The sequence below is a fragment of the Adiantum capillus-veneris genome, chromosome 19 (genome assembly GCF_014529385.1).
Source record: "Adiantum capillus-veneris isolate H3 chromosome 19, ASM1452938v2, whole genome shotgun sequence".
In the NCBI taxonomy this organism is placed as follows: Eukaryota; Viridiplantae; Streptophyta; class Polypodiopsida; order Polypodiales; family Pteridaceae; genus Adiantum; species Adiantum capillus-veneris.
Window position 1 is genome coordinate 126,582,981 of NC_140949.1, and position 18,529 is coordinate 126,601,509.

Below are 18,529 nucleotides of genomic sequence, written 5' to 3' on the forward strand. Positions count from 1 at the left end.
AGATCTTTGCGTAGGGAGACCTCTCTCTCTCTCTCTCTCTCTCTCTCTCTCTATGTGTGTGTGTGTGTGTGCGCTGACGTGGGAAGCGGGAGGGGAGAGGAATATCCCTTGGAATCTAGTTGGGATAGAGGAAAGGGTTTGCACCCCCGGTAGGGGTAGGAGTACTAAGAGGAGGCAATACACTAGGCAAGGAGCGCAGAGAGGTTCGTGCAAGCCTAGCAAGGCAGCCCCTGCGAAAGCGAAGAAGGGGGGATCAGGGGCTAAGCGCATAGGAACGTGGACCAATTAAAAGCCCTACGGATCAGAATGGGAGAAGGAGCAATCTCAAGAGATTCGTGTTTATAAAGAGGGACCCGTAGGTAGAGGTAGATCATATTAGGAAGCAACAATTACAAAAGTACTTACAATCCACTTGAGATAGAAAACTAGAAAATGCTAATGTAACACATCTGTTTTGGCCTACTAAAGAAAGGCCTTAGTGTTGGGCTAGCTTAGACGTCCTTTGATGGATAGCGTCCATGTAGACGGCCATCACTTTTTAAGGCTTGGAAAAAGGCGTGCGAGAGTAAGGTCGCTACAGGCGAGGCCGAACGTAGACGGGCTGAGACGGGTCACGGCTCCAAGAAAAAATTTGCACCTTCTTGAAGGCTATGTAGTCTTTATTCACAGGCACGCAATCTGGGGCTTGTTAGAATCCCGATGAAAAGATCAATGACACGATTGTCTGAGAGAGAGAGAGAGAGAGAGAGAGAGAGAGAGAGAGAGAGAGAGAGAGAGAGAGAGAGAGAGAGAGAGAGAGAGAGAGAGAGAGAGAGAGAGGGCACAATCGAGAGCTCCAAACCATGCTCCAGATCTCCTGCCGCCAAGTCTTGGGGAGTTTGACCTAGTAGGGCCGCACATCATCAGTGCCTCACAGGATTTGTGCATCAGTGTTTCATCGCATTGCTGTAGAGGAGAAGATGTCGTATCTGCTATCTCATTTCCACTTTGGCTGTTCAAGCCATTCTTGGTGAAGAAGAGTGTGCCGTTGTCATCCGTTTCGGCCATGATTGGGATGAGACTTGTATGCAGATGGATGAGGTACTGGCCTCAATTGCGGAAACAATAAAGAACTTTGCAGTGAGATATCTTGTGGACATCACCGAAATACCAGATTTCAATACAATGTATGAATTGTATGATCCTTGCACTGTCATGTTTTTCTTCCGCAACAAACATATCATGATAGATTTGGGAACAAGAAGCAACAACTGGGCCTTGAAAGATAAGCAAGAGTTCATCAACATTGTTGAGACAGTTTACAGAGGTGCGAGGAAAGGGTGTGGTCTCGTTATTTCACCCAAGGATTACTCCACAAAATACAGATATTAGACTAGTAACCCTCAATGGCTACTTTGTAGCGGGGGCTCTTAATCAGAAGCCAAGGGATGGGATCTATGGTGGGATGATTGAGGACCGTAGATCCCAGGCTTCCATGGACAATGTAAACTCGGGAAAAATGTAAACTCAAGTACTCGAGTTTACTTTGCCCCTCCCCCCCTGGCCCCCGGGATTGAACCCACAACCTAGGGTTTGAGGGCCATGTGGCTTATCCACCATGCCCACGCACATCACTGTGGAATGTACATGTTTCCATGGAGTTTTGACGTGCAAAAGTATCGGGGTGAGCAAAAGTAAACTCGGGTATTTTTGTAAACTCGGGTACCCGAGTTTACTTTTGCGACAAGATCTACGGCGCGCGCCTAATGTCGGAGCCCATTGAGTGATGGGAGCCTTTGATCCCATCTCCCATGCCCGTGTTAGATATAGCTGAGGGGTGATTGACTCAGCCGGTCACAATGTTTTTTGGGGACTTTTGTACAAGAAGTAATAAGCAGACTTGCGATCACCTCCAGATGCACGCACGTAAGTAGCGTAGTGGTTAGTGCATTGGCTTTGGCTGGAGATTTTGCAAGTTCAAGTTAGGCGAGTGTCACCAGCAACCGGCTAGGGCCGCTTTGCCACGATGGCAACCAGGCCGATATATAACATCTCCTAACAAGCATCTGAAACTGTTTTGCATGAACTTGCATTTATGCTTTTTCTTACCTCTAAACATGATGGCAACATAAAGAAGATCATTTTCTTCAATCCTTCAAGCTACAAAGGGAGTAACTCCTTGGCTGCACAGAGAAGGCTGCTGCATCCATAAAGGAAGACTGTTAGGTAAGACACCGCATACCTGCACCACATAAAGAAGCTCATTTTCTTCAATCCTTCAAGCTACAAAGGGAGTAACTCCTTGGCTGCATAGAGAAGGCTGCTGCATCCATAAAGGAAGACTGTTAGGCAAGACACCGCATACTTGCACCACATCTGGAGGTGATATAGCCGAGGGGTGACTGACTCAGCCGGTCACAGTGTTTTTTGGGGACTTTTGTACAAGAAGTAATAAGCAGACTTGCTATCACCTCCAGATGCACGCACGTAAGTAGCGTAGTGGTTAGCGCATTGGCTTTGGCTGGAGATTTTGCAAGTTCAAGTTGGGCGAGTGTCACCAGCAACCGGCTAGGGCTGCTTTGCCACGATGGCAACCAGGCCGATATATAACATCTCCTAACAAGCATCTGAAACTGTTTTGCATGAACTTGCATTTATGCTTTTTCTTACCTCTAAACATGATGGCAACATAAAGAAGATCATTTTCTTCAATCCTTCAAGCTACAAAGGGAGTAACTCCTTGGCTGCACAGAGAAGGCTGCTGCATCCATAAAGGAAGACTGTTAGGCAAGACACCGCATACCTGCACCACATAAAGAAGCCTTCAAATTAACCAATGCCTAAAGAGGAAAACATGATGCATACAAAAATAGATCGTTATTCAATTCAGTGATGCGAACTGGAATAGCCACAACGACAATAATCCATATAAGAAAACAATGCTCTAGAGCTCACATGCCATTCAAGAGTGCTGATGGTAACTCCATCCTCTGCATGGTCTGAGGTTTAAAGAGAAGGCAGGCACATGAACATGCATGCAAGTGTATTGCTATCACATTCAAGTGAAATCAGTGGAATGCTTTTGTGCTCCTGATGTCACTGTATCAATTAAATTATATCTTTGTCAAAAGAGAGAGAGAGAGAGAGAGAGAGAGAGAGAGAGAGAGAGAGAGAGAGAGAGAGAGAGAGAGAGAGAGAGAGAGAGAGAGAGAGAGAGAGAGAGAGAGAGAGAGAGAGAGAGAGAGAGAGAGAGAGAGATCATGGTACCGTCACTTGTCTGTGTGCTTGGTTGTGTGTGAGAGAGAGTTAATGCTTGCATGTTTTCTGTGTTGATTGTGTATGGGAGTCAGTACGGTTTTAGTTTTATGTTTTCAAAGCCTGCGTATTCTGATGTACCTGCAACGCGTGGACGAGGGAGTTAATGCTTGCAAGTTTTTTGTGTTGATTGTGCAGAGAAGTCAATGCGGTCTTAGTGCGTTGGCAGCTGCCTATGTTTCACAGGTTGTGAAGAGGACACACTAGAAGTTACTACACGGCATGGACGGCATGGTGGCAGTTGTTGTAGTGCAGCAGACCAATGTTGAAGTGCGATACTGGAGATAGTGTTTGTGAAAAGCACATCACTGTAGCCAGTGGTCATGGTTAAGGTCGTAAGAACTGTTGCTTCAGGGCATGCGTTAATCTCCTCATTGCCAGCAATGTAGATCAGATGCCTTGATTGAACCATCAGACACGCTATGCATAGAAAACGTTGGGGTCTCTCTTTCTAAACAGCTATATGTGCACTTGTTCCTATCTATATTTGCGTCAATTAATTTTGCATTAATCAAGCTCGTTTTCCACATCGTGGTTGTGCATTATCTGTTGAATATGTAGGGTGCATTGTGGCCTCATCTGATCCGGTTTTGTCCACACTCCCCATTGTCTTGCCTAGTTATATTCTCCCTTAGGCTTCTGCAAGAGTTGTATTTGTCTCGCACTTCTTAACTAAGAAATGTTTGCAAGGATAAAGGTTCAGGTTTTTTACAATTCTCGCCCACTAATAGGTCCTCTCTCTATCAATTATGTCGATCGCTTCCTCTCCCGCTGCCAGTTTTCGGTATGTCAACTGAATGATATGAATAAATGAAATGCTTTATTTTTTCAAGTTTCATTGGCGAGATTTAATCATAAATAATTTGGAGATGGGGAAATCTTGGATGATTCAACTTCTATATGTTGCATCTATATCCTCTGACTGCCAAAATGGAAGAAGTAGACATCCAGATAATTCTTGAACTTTAGGTTTCAATTTCAATCTTATATTTTTCCTACTTTATTTCCAGGCGTCATCGTTATGGGTTTATTAGTCGTTTAGTACCTTGGTTGCCCCCACTTTTTTAAATTTTTTTCAAATTGAGCGCTGAGAGTACCTTTATGTGCAGCTAGAATCATGCTTGCACAAGTGACTATAGGACAGTTGAACTCATAGTGGTAGCATGCTCTTTGAGCGTTTCTTAAGATTTTAGCAATTTTTCAATCTTTTGATATCTCTACATGTCTGGTATATATCTCATGCAGGTTGCACCTAATGGTCTCTTTAAACATGAGACCATGCAGAGGATGGAATTACTAGTACTCAGCACACTTGAATGTTGTGTGATCTTTGTAATGCCATTTTCTTATGTGGATTACTTTCTTTGCAAGTGCAGGCCATTGTGAGTTCTCACCTTGTTTTCTTTCCAAACACACAATTGTGAGTGGAGATGATATACCAATTCAGCAAAGAATGTACAAAGAACCTCAAGCACTTTCACAAAATTTTCACAACATTTTTACAAAAGGAACTTTATAACTTATCATGCCAAGTCATTCATACAACTTAGTGCATGTTTCTATCATTTGGCTTGCTTATATATTGTAAGATCTCTACTTTTTTGGTCTCTTTAAAAAAGAATTTTTTTGGCTTTCTAAAAGAATCCTTAGAGTTGAGTTGGGTTAGGCATATTTTCAATGTTGTCACTGATGATTGAGACTAACATTAAATGTTGTTTCAATTTTAAAATAGTAAATGGATCTCCTTATTTCAGTTTCATTTCATATCCCACATGTCTTGACTTTTCTTGCATTCTATTGTTTTAGAATGCTAAAGTGAAACTACACTTGTATAATTCTAGTAAATCCTATGGGAGGGAGACACACACACATATATATATTAATGGGTTTTGTTAATTTCACATTTCATTTCACAGCCTCACATGGCTTGACTTTTCTTACATTCTATAACTTAATTCTAGTAACCATTCAAGAAAGTTTATTTTATTAAGCGGCAGTCGGCTGAGTTTCCTTCCCACAAAGAAGTGAACCAAAAATACTAGCATAAATTTAAAATTTGCAAGATTTTGAATTATTTTCTCACATATTTTACCACTTTTTCTTTCCTTTACCATGGTTTACAACCAGCTAGTCTCCATTTTCAATCGTCGGCTCAAGGCTAAGCTGAGGCAATCCTTTCTTGAACATTTGAATCTACTTAAACTCAACTTAATGATTTGATCATGTTCTAATTATTTTAGAAATCCACCGTGATTCTTTCACTTGTTTTAGTATATATTCTTTATGTTTTTGGTTTAGTATGCTTGCTGCACAATTTTGGAAGGTTTTATAGTGGAAAGTAAGATCATTTTCATGTTCTAAGAGGTCAAATAGTTTAGTTTTGAAAAAATATATTTTTTCTTGTTTTTTGTGCTTTTCGATGTTTTTTTGTGAGACGCAAGGTTGGATCTTCAATCTATGAATTCTAAGGAAGCTATGGTTCAATTTTGTAGCTTTGAGTGATTTTCACGTTTTTTTATGCTTTTTGGTGCTTTCGGTGAAAAGCAGGTTCGTTTTAGGTAGGCTAGCTAAAGCATGGTTCAATTTTAGAAAATTTTACTTTTTGTAGCTTTTCACTGTTTCCAAAAAGCAATGTGCTTTTTAATTTTGTCTAACCCCAAAAATATTATTTTGGTCACCATATGAGTGAAAAACAGACATATGGTGGAGAAACGGTATTAAACAAGAATTATTTTTATAAAAAGTGGCACTGCAGGTACGATAAGTGTAGTGATTATCCCGAGGCATCATAATGCATTCTAATTCACTCACGGTCTCATTAGTTGCTTAGATGCCAATTTATTGACCAAGTTGCATGCAAATTGGATGGTTTTGGCTAGAGTTAACTTCCAAAAGCAAGGCCATGTTCTTAGCAAAAATCCAAGAAAGTTGGAAGCCTTGGGATGCCTTGTTTTTCCTTGGGACATACTTTAACTAGCTGATCAATTATGAAAGGAACATAAGTGCTTAGTTTTTGGTCCCGACAATTGGATAGAATATAGTGAAACTCTATATATATATATTATACAAAGGTAGTGCAAGCTCTGCATCATCATCTTCATAAGAATATCTCTCTCATTCGCGGGAAGAAGAAGAAGAAGAAGAACCTTCTCTCTCTTACTATATTCTCTTCTCTTTTCACGGTGTACGTGCTCTACATGAACTTCCTAGTAGAATCCTCTATGTAGCCATCATGTAGAGCTTCTTACTGTGAACAAAAAGTGATTACCAATGTTCAAATGGCTTCTTGATTTGCCATAAGAGAGTGATGATGAGAAGACCTTGATTATACATGCTTTGCAAAAGGCCATTGGTGTGAAGTGGGTTTACAAATTGAAACATTACCAGGATGGTGAGATTGATCGCTATAAGGATTGACTTGTTGCAAAAGATTATGTACAACAAAAAGGTGTAGATTATGAAGAGACTTTTGCTCCCACTTGTTGTATGACTATTGCGTGTTTTCTATGTGCATTGGAAGCTCACTTTAGATGGGATGTACATCAATCAGACATTGTTACTCCTTTCTTGAATGGTGAGATAATTGATGAAGTTTATGTAACGCAGCCTCGCGATTTTGTCAAGAAAGGATAGGAAGATAAAGTATGGGACGCATGTCTAACTTCACCATCCTATTTTATTGCAGTATTAGTGAAAACCACGATTAATTTGTCAAATCCATGGAACGAAGCTGACTCGATTAGTGCACAGAGGCTACAAGAGGTTGTCAATCTCTCAGAAAACAACTAACAACTCGCATCTAACTCAAGCTACACTCAAGTGACTGAAATCACCAAAAGCCAATCGCTCATCGGCAAACAAATCACATCCGTTACAGCATCAAATGACATCCAAATGTAATGAAACTTCTAGGACAAGTTTATCAGACCTAAGCACACATGCTTATGACCGGGTCTCAAACCCCATTTAGGTCAAGTTCCAAAATCGCGATTATTAACAACGGTGGATTTTTTACCTAGTTGTTTTCGACCCAGAATGTATCTAAACGCTTAGCAATGATGCCCCAATACCCGGTCTATGCTTAGTTTTGATTTGAAAGTGTAAATTCCTAGTTATAATGAAATTAGGCCGCGGGTCGGCAGTGCCAAAAGCTACAAAATACTGTGAACTGCTTACGTCAATGCATAGAGCTCTTACCTGCGGTTGCAATGCAACAAACGCAATCGCAATGTGACAACCGAGGAGGGGGTAGGAAGCACGAGAAGGAGAGGAGTGAGCGCCGTTAGCTCATGCTGTGTATTTCTTATCCAAAAACTTACAAAAATTGGCTTTTATACCTTAACCAAGGTTTTTGGCTGGTCAAAACTAATAATCTGGAGTTCTACCAAAGCTGGGAAATTACTGGCTGATACAATCTGGAAGCTTGTAGCCCCGGCTCATTAATTACAAAGTTTATCCGAGAAAATAGGAGTTACAATATTCCCAATTTATCAAAATAATAAATGTTTTACAAAGAGAACTCCAAAAAATGGTGTCCGTATTAGCTTGCTGCTAACATTCCCCCCCTCCTTGCCTGTGTCATCCCTTGACACAGCTTTATGGGCTGAAATAGTCTTTGGGTTGATGGTTGGCGAGGTGGTCTTTAACCGCATCCAGTGCCTTCTCGTATCTGATTTTTCTTTCTTTGTCTAGCACTTGCAGAAATTGCATGGTTACCCTATCCTTCAGTTCCAATGCTTAGTAGCCTACGAATCTGGATGTGATGTTGCTGATCACTGGTGCAAAGATCCTCGTTTGCCAAGTGAAGAATCCAGTGTAGAAAGCTTCCTTGAATGCCAACATATTTCTCGATGGTAAAAGAATACATATGGCATAGAAGCCGTAAAGTACCTCTTTGGAAGACTGACTACTTAGATCATAGCATAACCCTTGTTACCTTCTAAAAATGACATCCATGGGGCTCCTGCTTGCTCAGGCTCATTAAGAACTTGGATGCATGTGAGCAACATTCTGTAGATCTTATATAACATGGCACAGGAGAGATCTAGTAGACTCTTGAAGAAAGACATGGCACCCGTTAGGGTTTTCACCATGTATTCCCCTGTCGCTTGTCCTCTCTCTGGAGCTGGCAGTCTGGGATAGTTCAGCCAAGTTGGCCGCTTCTTTGTCAGTGCCTCATGCTCTTGCCATGTCCTTACTCTGGGTACAGGACAAAATTTGGGATCTCTTTGCAGGGTAGCAGGTGCTCTTGTGAACAGAATCAAATTTCTCGGATTCTTGTTCAACCAGCTTAACCTCCACTTTGGGTGGTCTTTATCTGCGCCATCTTCTTGCATGTCTTTGTGCAGCCTCTCTTTTACCTATAGTAATTTCACTTTGATGAGAGGGTATGGCAGGGATTGCTGATGCCATTGAGCATTGATCTGATTGGGAGTGAGTTGAGTGAGGTTGACAAAGTGTAGAACTCTCAACTCCCAATCCATTGCGACTTTCCACTGCTCATTCACCTCTTGGGTGATCTTCTCTTTCAGTGCGTCCTCCTCAGCTTTTGATAGTTGTACCATTGGCACTGTGTCTGCATCTGTGATGTTAATCTATAAATCCTCATCACCACTCGGCTCTGTTGTGGACTGTGTTTCAAACTCAGCAAATGATACCGAGGGTATCTCTATTTGCGGCGGATCTGAAGTACTTGCCTCTTCTTGCGTGTCCGGTTTTCCATCTCTGAGGAGTTGGTTAACTCTCTTGAGCTCTGCTATTTCCTTTAGGAGCTCTTCTTCTCTCTAAACCCGCATCAATGCCAGGTCCATGCACTGTGATTGATCCAGCTTTAATTCTAACTCAAGGTCTTTGTTCTTCTTTTCCAATGCCTTTCACACTTCATCAGTCCCTTTGATCGAGGCCACGGCTGGATTTTCTCTAATTTGCCATAAGAAGATTGCTTGATCATTGATTCGCTGTTCAGAGTACTGTAAAGAGGTATTTGCAGCATCTAATTGCACTTGAATTTTTTGAGCTGACAGGGATGTCGTAAGAAGTTCATTTTTCACTTATGTCAGCTACTCGTCTTTTGCTTTGCAGGCATCGGATAATTTGGTGAGCAGATCACGTAACTCCTCCATTTCTTTTTGTTGTCTATCCCTGGCTAGCTGATGATGTTCAGCTTCTGCCTTCATCTCTTGCACTTGCCTCTGAAGATTGGTGATGACAGTCATCCTGTCTTCTAACTCTCCTTGGAGAGCATCAATCACCATCTCAAGCTCTTTGGCCTTTGTGATGCGGCTAAGTGCTGCTGAACGGAGTCTCTCCATCATATCTTGCATCTGGCTTGCATATTCGTTTACTTGTAATCTTACCTCGTCTTTTGACTGCCAATCCTCTTGTCTTGCCAGCTAAGATGTGCTTGTAGCCTCATGTGTGTCTTTCGGCTGCATCGTAGTTGCTGGTTATTCTTGCGTGGAAGTAGAGGGTTAGTCTTTTTCCTTGTCATCATGAGGCCTTGTTGCCTCAGTTGTTTCTTGCTGAGTGGATGTAGAAGGTGTTTTAGTCTTCTCTTGCTGAGCTATAGTAGAGAGTACTGGCTCACATCTTGTTGTCTCTTCTAGTGTCGGACTCACTTCCTTCTCTGGCTCAGGTTCTTTCTCTTGTGCAGTAATAGCCTCTTTTTTTGGCTCTGCTTCTTTATTAGCCTCTTATGTAGATTCACTTGCATTTTTCTCTTCAGGATTTTCAGTAGCTTTGGCGGCTTTCTCTTGTTCCGGCTCTGCTTCTTTCTCTTTTGGCTTCTCGTGCTGGTCAGTCTCTTGTGTGCATTTTGTTTCTTTGGTGGACTCAGAATCTTTCTCTTTCTCAGGTGATGGTGGTGGGCTTGGCATGGAACGGTCCTGTTGTTTTGTAGGCAGTGAGGTGGGTCTAGGAGACTCGTAACCTTGTTCTTGTGCTTCTTCTCTAGCTGTCTCCTCAGCTTGTCTCTGTTCCTTTGCCTCTTTGGCTTTCCTTGCCGCGTCATCTGCTTTGTTGGTTCTTGGTACATTTTTTCCAAACGCTTTGTCGGATCTTCAGCCTCTTTTCTTGTATGATGCTTCGTCCTTGGGCCTTTAATTCCAATAGGCACCCATTTCTCCGGGTCCTTCCCTTGTGCTTGTCTACTATGCTAGTAGGCTTGTTTCTCTCTTTCAAAGCGAGCTTGTTTTTGGGTTGGCTCTTCTTGGTGGGTGGCCACCGCTTTTCTTTTCATTTCTTCTCTACGAGCTCTCTTTTCCTCATTATCAGAGCTCTCACTGCTATGCCTTTCTAGCGAGCTGTCCGCTGATTCTTTATCGGATTTATATGATCTCTTTCTTGACCTTGTAGCTCTTGGAGAGGGTTGTGTGGCGAATATCCAGGTGTTTTGGTCGGAGCAAGTGGTAGATTGTCGGCCATGCCTATGGCATGGTATGCTATCATCGTCAAGACTTCTGGCACACCCAAGTAAGTGATTTTGCCTTCTTTCTTGGTGCCCTTCAAGGTGGTCAAGACATACTGAGCGTGGTCCACTGGTTTCCTGGTTGTCGACTTGAGAACTTGAGTGAATGTGGTGGCAACTGCGTGATTTGGCGTAGTGTACCTTGGTGGCCTTTTTGGAAAAAAATGGAAGTGCTGGTGGTACAAGCGGGTTGGCTCTTCCACTTGTTTGTGAATTAAATCAGCAAAGGTGGTCGCTTCGATTTCCTTGGTAGAAGTTCCTACTGTTTTTCTGTCCCTTGCTCGCATGGTCCTTCCTTCTGTGGGCAGTTTGAGTGCCTCTGCCACTATATCTTTTGTTATCACTACTTCCACCTTGTTCCCTTGGGGGTCAGTGATCTGTGCAGTTCCATCTTCTTTAATGGTGGATAAAAGCTCGTAAGCTTTCTGAAAATCCACTCCACAAGGCTCCTGTTCGTAGAAATCCCTAAGTCCTAGCCTGCGGTTAGCCTCTTTGCTCTCTGGCTTTGTGGCTACATCATAGACCTCCTTGGGTAGGAGTTGCAACTCCACCTGATGCCCCTCTTCACTCTTAAATCTGCCGGTGAAGACTGTGGTTTGATGCTCTTCTAGCTGTTCTCTGGAGAGGTATGATGCCTTAGCTGCCTTGACTGAATCAAGGTCTAGTTGATATGCGGGCAGTTCCTACAACTTCTCCTTTTGGTTGAGCTTCTTCTTGGCCCTCTTTGTTGCTTGCATGGCTCCTGTTCAGTGAATAGAGTACAAAGTTAACAGATTTGTCGATTTTTTTTTTTGAAATGTCCTTTAGTCTGAAATGCTAACAATTTTGGTCCAATTTGCTTCAAATCAATTTTTGAACAAGCATAGATGCATAAAAACATGCAAGGAACAAAACTCTGAAGTCAAAACAAATTTTTGCAACTAAAGTAAATAAACGTGATTATTTACAGCTAAGCAAATTTTTCAAATTTTGCAAACTTGGCTTCATAGGCTTGAAGTATATACCAAATACATGCTCTGAGTGAAATATGGATTCATTTGGATGCATATGGTGAAAATGGTACCAGATTTTGGCTTTAGGTCTCTGAGACAATAGATATAAAGAGAATTTGAGATTGTGAGCTCCAAATTGGTTCAAACTTGGCTAGTGGGCTTAACACATCATGTACTTTGGATGTATGATGGCAAAATATTCAAACTTCCCAATTTTGGCTAGAAAGTAAATAATCGCGATTATTAACTTTTCTTTCAAAATTAGCATTTTTTTGTACAAACTGGTTCTAGGCATTATATAGACCCTGTATATGAGATATAAGGTGATTTGGATCAAGAAATGTTATCCATAATCAAGAAATTGGCTTGCAAAGACTTCTTTGCGTTTTTTGACAATTTTCCATGTAATGGGTGGTCATTTTGGCTCATACTTGATTTTTGGCATGCATTAGGTGTGTACACATGATAGGTGACGAGATGTGACAATATCCAAGCAAAACTGATGCAAAAGTAAATAATCGCGATTATTTACAACAGTGACAAATTCTTTGCAAAACTCACAGATTTTGACCTAGACATATTCTATGCACCTAAAACAAGTTTTAAATTGAATTTGGTCAAGTTTGTTCATGCTGGCATCACTTTGTGCTTTGTAGACTTTGAAATCACCGTTTTTTGTGACTACACTGCCCATTGGGTTGGTCGGTCAACTTCGAGGCTTTGGACTTGTCCGCAACATAGTCGTGAAGCAACCTGTCCAATTCTGGCTCATTTGAAGTCAGTTTGACCCCGTATGTCGTATTTGACGCTTTGTAACCTTCGAGCCGTTTTCTGCTTTTCGAGTGCTTTGCTTGACGGATTTCACCAAACCAATCATATAGATTGTATATGGACCTCATAAGCAAGCCATCTGTGGAGTCAAATCGGAATTTTGGCATTTGCCAAAAACCTATCTTTTCTATTGAGGACCCCCTCGACCCCTACCGAATGGTCAATTGATGATATAGAAAGTTCTATTATATTAGGGCATGCTATGTTTCAAATCCCATTTGATTTGGTCGAGCTGGCAGGCCGCTATGGTCAATTTTTGGTTGCAGGTCTTCATGCACTGCTCGGTTTCTAGGGTTTTTTCTAGGGCTTTAGACTTGCTACCGGCCGTACAAAATGGATCATTGATGATTAAATAACTTACCCCAATGTCTCGTGTGAGACGGCGCTGAAAATGGTCAACTGTGGGCTCCAAAAAAGTCGCACGAAAGAGGCCGAAATCTCTCTCTACAAAGGCTGCAAGTGGAAATGAGGTGGTTTTAGCTTACCTTGGATATCTATACCCGGACTTTCTAAACCAATTTTCCCCAGATTCCCCCGTTAGTCCTACTAAGCCGTGAAATCTATGTTAGACTCAAAAATTTCCCTGATGGGATTCCTGTAGCTCATTCTGCAAGAATTTTGGAAAAGTAGGCATGCCCGCCTAATTTAGGCTTCCCGCTTCATCTTCTGATTTCATTGAAAATTTTTGTGCTTGTCCGCCTTGTCGTTTTGATCACCATTGTGTCTTCTGTTTTTCCATCCGAGCTTCCCTACTATTTATTATTAATTTTTGACCTGTTTATTTAAAAAATCAAAGAAAATAGCAAAATGCTCTAAAAACTAAAGTGAAAATCCAAGAATTAAGAAAATCCATTGAAAAACATAGATGTATTGTTTTTTGTTGGATTTTTCTATTTTTAAGCCTTATTATCAATAAAATGATGAAAAATATCCAAAAAAGGACTATTTTTTATGATTTTCTGATAGTATATACACTATTTACACTCATCGGGAAGATATTATCAGTAAATTTTTCCTTGATGATGAATTATAAGGGCATTATTAGGTAATTTTGCAAAAAAAACACACGTTAACATCAAACTTTTTCCCCCCTCTTCAAACATTGCTCTTAATTACTTAGTACTTAGTACCCTTCCACCCCTCCTAGATGGCGTACTCCGGGACGACTATGTGCATGGGTTGAACAATTGTGACTATGCATAGCCATGGTTGGCTCTACCATGCTATGAAGATCAATGCAATTCAAACCAATATGCTGTGCAAGAACTGGGTCTTGAGTAATTAACTCAAGGGTTTCCGATGTCGAGGTTTGTTGTTGATGTCTTCCAAAGAGCAAATCTTGTAGCTTGTGTGCTCTCTGTTTGATTGTACCATCATGATGCTTCAGCACACTCATTGCTTGAGCTGTTGGTAGCACTTTTGACTGTTGTCGAGCTTTTTCTTGTCATTGGTAGCTTGATCTGCGTGGTGCTGTATGGTGTGGTGGAGTCTTTTGACACTTTACTTGCCATTGCTTGATTGGTTTTACGGTTTGTGGAGAAGATAAGTGCTCCTTTTTCTTCCAAACCATTTCCATGTTAGGTTCCTTGCTTGGAGATTCCTGTCTCTGTGTTTTAACCCTTGGAACCTTCTTTTGTTTTGTTGGTAGAGTCTTAGGCACCCAGATCTGAATCGGTTTATCCTTAAGCTGTGCTTTTGATACCCAAATTTGCCTGACTCCTTGCATGCTACTTGTAGCATTTGATTATCGAGGGGATGGAGAAGATTGACTAATTTGTGGTTCGGTCTTCTGATTGCTTCTTTTCCATTCCTCCTTACTTGGTGCAATTGGAACAATGAGTTGCCCTCCTTTAGGTGATAGCTTTAGCTGATTTGTATCCCAATCTGGTACTGCTTTGTATGTTCGCATCCAGGGAATTCCAAGAATCATCATCTCATCTAGTAAGCATACAAACTGATGAGGACATGAACATCGATGTACTATCACGTTCATGTTGACTACTCCCAATGTTGGAGTTGGGTTCTTGTTGCATCCTTTGATTGTCGTTATTCCTATTGTTAATGCTTGACTTGTTGCCTTCTTGTACGTGGAATAACTTACTGCATTTACTCTAGCTCCTGTGTCGACCAAAGCATTGGTGTTATGATTGTTGAGCTGTACTTTGATGTGCAGGTCCATTTCGTCTAACCACTCATCATCTGTTGAAATTGCGTCTTTAGGTAATTCCCATTGTCGATCATCTATTTCCAGAGTGTTGATGGGAATCGGTATCTACTGATTCTTGAGAGCAGCTTTCCGCTTGAGTAATCGAAGCCGAGCTTCCTCTTGGGCTTCATCAATAACCTGTTGTCGTTTAATCTTCCTTTGCTTGGCTGCATGCATTCTTTCTAGCAATTCATTGGTTAGTGGCAAATTGTATTTCTTTAAACAACATCCACTGATCCAATTAGCCATTGGTTCACCATCTAGGGTGGACAATTTTACTGCTCCACTTGGAGATACATCTTCAATGATAAACGGTTCGTTTCCCTTTTTCTTAAGCTTGGGAATGTGTTGCTTAAGGGAATAGACTAAAACTAAGTCCCCTTTCTTGAAGATTTTTGTGATTAAGTGGGAATCAAAAATTTGTTTTTGTTTCCTCTTTTGTGCATAGATGTGAGCTACAACAGTTAGCCGTTGCTCATCTAGCTTTTCCAAACCTTCAAGTCTTTCTAGCATTTCATGTACAATCCACTCAAGATTCTGTGCTACTTTTAATGTCGGCAATATAAATTATATTGGAAGTATGGCAGCAAGACCATAACCAAGGTTAAAGGGTGTAGCATTTAAAGCTGTTTTGAATGAAACTCGATAAGCCCATAGAGCAGCATGGAGATTCATTTCCCAGTCCGTCCTTCCTGAACTAACCACTTTAGTCAGCACCGAGCTAAGAATTTTATTTGTATACTCAGCTTGTCCGTTTGCTTGTGGGTGATAGGGAGCTGATTTGTTATGGATGAGCATAAACTCATTAAGCAAATACTCAATTACCTCATTGAGAAAATGAGTTCCCCGATCAGTGATAATCTCTATCGGCAGTCCATATCTCATGAATACATACTCATATAAGAATGCAGCAATGGTTCTAGCATCATTCTTTTGAGTTGCTTTAGCCTTGGCCCACTTGATCAAATAGTCCATAGCTACAATGATGTATTGAGCTTGGGTTCTATAACCAAGTGGATATATTGGCCCAAAAAAATCTATACCCCATTCTGCAAAAGCTCTAGCCCCCATCATTGGTCTTAAGGGCATGCTATCTACTCGTGTTGGCATTTTTGCTCGTTGACAAGCATCACACCTTCGAACATATTCTTTGGCATCTGCAAAAAGTGTGACCACCATATGCCTGCCATCAAGATCGCTCTTGCGGTGGTCTCACGAGAAAAGTGACCTCCAGCTAATCCAGCATGTGCTTATTCTATAATCGGAATATACTCGTTTTCATTTGCACAAAGACGCAAATGTTAATCTTTACCTCTCCAATACAATTGGTTCCCAATAAGAGCATAGTCTCTTGCTTCCGTTTCAATTGCTCTTTGACGGCATTTACTCATATCCTCAGGAAATGTTCGGCTCGATAAGTAAGTAACCAGATAATTACTCCACTTAGGAACATGTGACATTTGAAACAATGTTACATGAGGTATGGGTGTTTGTTTTTTACATTGAGGGAAATCCTTTACAACAGATCGAACATCTCTTCTCATATCGGCCAAAATACTCCAAGTCTCAAGATTTGTTGCATAGTTTGGTCTTCCGCAAAGTGAAGTACTACTATGGTAACATGTGCTTGACTTAGGTACTGTTCTTTTTCTTCAGGATTAATGCATAAAATCAATATCCCATCCTGATTTCTTTTGTATAGCCTACCAGCTAGTAATTGATACATAGCCAATTGCTCAATTAATCTGATCGTGATAGGAAGTAGTATTTGTGAATCCACTTGAGCTATTGTCATCACTGACACAATGTTTTCCGACCATCAAGGTATCATTTCCACGGAGAACAAATAGGCATCTCGTAGATCATCGTCTACCCCTATAGGTGATTCCCCTGAAACAATCCTTGACAAATGATCTGCTCGTTGATGTGTAGTACCCTCTTTTACAACCACAGTGAAATCAAATTCCAGAAGAATGATGAACCATCTCACTATTCTTCCTGTGCTATATGGCTTGTTGACCAAATGCAACAAATCTTGGTGGTCCACAAAGAACACAAACTTGTTGGCTAATAGGTAATGTCTATACTTTTTAACGGCATAGATCATTCCTAATCCTTCCCTTTTGGTGGTGGTGTAATTCTTCTCCGCCATGTTCGATTGTCGGCTAGCATAAGAAATAGAAAAGTCAATTTTCCCATCTCTTGGTTGAGCTAGTATACAATCGATAGCAAAATTGGAAGCATCTACATTACGTGGAATACCTTATTCCAATCTGGTGCTTTCAATATTGGAGTTGAGGTGAGAGCTTGCTTCAGATTCATGAAGGATTCTTCACATGCCTTGGTCCATTCAAAGTGCGTAATCAAGCTATACATGGGTTTTGCAATTATAGCATACATGTAGATGAACCGTCGGTAATATCCACAATGCCCCATGAAAGCTCGTAGCCCCTTGACTATTGTGGGTCTAGGCAAATCAACAATGACATGAATTTTTTGAATATCTGTAGCTATGTCATTTTTAGACACTATATATCCAAGAATTTTTCCTTGTCTACCCATGAATGTGCACTTTTTAGGATTTAAGAAGATCCTATAAAGTCTACATTTTTTGAATACCTTTTTGAGGTGTTCAAGATCCAGATTGATGAATATACGCATAGATCATCCATATATACTTCTAAGAATTTCCTAAGGTATTATTTGAAAGCATGGCTTATCAACCTTTGAAACATGGCTAGAGCATTAGTTAACCCAAACGGCATAACCCGATAGGCAAATATACCCCATTCTGTTGCAAAAGCAGTTTTATGTTGATCTTTTGAGTCAACTAAAAGTTGACTCAAAAGTTGATTGTATCCCGAAAAGCCGTCTAAGAAGCTGTAAGCTTCTTTTCCTGCAACTCGTTCTAAAACATGCTCAGTTATCGGAAGAGGAAAGTTGTCTCTAATGGTAGTTGCATTCACTTTTTGAGATTAACACACACTCGTAATTTTCCATTCTTCTTGGGTACTACCATAATTGGAGACACCCAATCAGTGTGTTAATTTCATAAATGAATTCGGCTTCCTTTAGTTTTCCAATCTCTTCTTTTATCTTCCTGAAAAATGTTTCATTATACATGTATGGCCTTTGTCTACTTGGTTTCACATCATCTCTCATGGGTATGGTATGTTGACAGATTTCTGGATCAACACCCTTGAGACCTTGTAAGACCAAGCAAAGATATATCAGTATTCCTTTAACAAGCTCAGCAAAATATTTTCTTCTTCTTTTGTTAGGTCATTCGCAATGTAAGCAGGTTTAAGCTCTTCTCCTGGTTCAGCCAAGTCTATCATTTTAGTGTTTTCAGGTCCTTCGTAAGATTTGTCTATTTCCGTAGTTCCCTAACAGGTTGTTCAACTATGATTTTCCGATCTTGGAGAGTATACTTTTTGTAATGGGATGGAACATGCACTACATCCTTACCATCCTTTTTCATGGTTTCCATTTTGGTTGTGCATATCTCCTTTAGAGCGTTTTTCAACTCTTGATATTTCTTTTTCCGCTCGACTCGTATCATGAGTGGTTTCTTATCCTTGATTTTTCTTGAGTACCCTTCCTTGTCTTTCTTGATGTTTGAGACATTTCCAAATTTTTTTTTGAAGGATATCTGCCATTTATTTTGTCCTTCACACAATCATTTGTATCTATCTGCATCAGAAACTGTATTTTACTGGAGATTGATGGCATAGGTCATGT

At 40.8% G+C, this 18,529-nt stretch overlaps 1 pseudogene; it reads left to right on the forward strand.

The window, feature by feature from the left end:
- Window positions 1-977: 977 nt before the first annotated feature.
- LOC147434822 (thioredoxin-like protein YLS8 pseudogene) lies at window positions 978-1,371 on the forward strand (annotated as a pseudogene).
- Window positions 1,372-18,529: the final 17,158 nt, after the last annotated feature.